Source organism: Chaetura pelagica, unplaced genomic scaffold (genome assembly GCF_000747805.2).
Source record: "Chaetura pelagica isolate M959 unplaced genomic scaffold, ChaPel_1.0 scaffold101, whole genome shotgun sequence".
NCBI lineage: Eukaryota > Metazoa > Chordata > Aves > Apodiformes > Apodidae > Chaetura > Chaetura pelagica.
The window spans coordinates 4,776,272-4,777,648 of record NW_009952564.1 but is presented as its reverse complement, the minus strand read 5'-3'; the positions used below and the strand labels follow the sequence as shown (position 1 = coordinate 4,777,648).

Genomic DNA, 1,377 nt, shown 5'->3' with positions numbered 1-1,377 from the left:
CGCAGCAGCCCCGGCCCCGCAGCAGCCCCGGCCCGAAACGGCGCGTCCTGCGAGCGGGACGGCCGCAGCGCTCCCGCCCTCCCAACCGGGGGGAGAAAAACTCTTCGGTGCGCCTTGTAAAAAAAACAACAGCTGGCGGTGTCTTCGGAAAGATGGGGCTGCCACGTTCGGCGCGGAACTAACTTCTCTTGCTGAAGTTATTAAAATAAATAAATAATAATAAATAAGAGGCAGGGGGCGGTGGGGAAGAGATTCTCGAGGAGAGACCGGCTGCAAGAACCGCAAGGCTTTTCAGGCCAGAATCCAAACCAACACCACGCGGGGCTTCACCTCGGCACCAGCCTCTCCCCCCCTGTATGAACCTTCCCCGCCCTGAGGCAGAGCTTTGCTGGGCCAGCCCCGCCAAGGCCCCGCACTCCCCAGGCTGCAGGAGCCGGGTCCCGGCTCCCCCCGGGTCCCCGGGAGGGCCTGTTCTGCTCCGGCAACACGGGGCTGCCCCACCTGCCTTCCCGGCCTCCGCAAGACTCGGGCTGCCTCTGCCGCCTGCCACGCTGAGCCCACCAGCAAACCCCGCTCCCGAGGAACACGTCCTTGGGATAGCGTGATGGAAACCCGCACGGAACAAAGCAATGTATAGCATCCTAAGTAAATAAATGGGAGCTTCGAACGCAAAATGTGGAGGTAAAGCCAAAAAGAGACAAGGCCAAGTGGACCGACTCCCACGGGGGCCATCAGCCATTGTTTCAGAAGAATTAAAACCCATCGCTGAAAACAGCACGTCAACGGATCTCCCCAAAGCTCACACAGCCAGGATTTGATCTATACCTCTCAGCAAAAAGCAGACAATCCCTGTGCATTCATGGTTATTCTAAATGAGACCACGGAGATAACCATGGAGAATATTCCTACCTACCTACTTGTCTTTCTCTCTTTCAGGTCTGAATGTTTTGCCACATTAGCTTTGCACAGCAAGATCTGCAGGTACTTTACACTAGTTGTACAGAGGGGACACGGGACCAAAACAAAACAGTAAATAAGTTCAAGTCAAGTTCCTGCACTTCTGAAAATCCTGTCTGATGTTCTCTACACTAGTGACAGAAAAAGGGAAATGAAGCAAAGTGGCCAACTGATTTTACCTTTACCACTTACTTAATACATTTTCTCATCTGCTCAGTACAGGAACCTGCAGCATCTCTTCAACTCATACTTAGAAAATCCTGTTAAACAATTATGAAACCTAGCCACTTCTAACAAAGCATTTAATGACTCCTTTGATACTCACTGCCTTGTTAACTTTTTGACACTGCTTCAAAGTGTGTCCTACACTCAGTCTGCAGTCAAATCCAGACTGAGCTAGAGACAGCATCACACCTCTTT

At 52.1% G+C, this 1,377-nt stretch overlaps 1 protein-coding gene across 1 annotated transcript in view; it reads right to left on the bottom strand.

Moving 5' to 3' along the window:
* BBX (bobby sox homolog (Drosophila)) overlaps positions 1–1,377 on the bottom strand; it is a 136,840-nt gene that overhangs the window by 104,968 nt on the left and 30,495 nt on the right. The gene's annotated exons all lie outside the window — the stretch shown is intronic.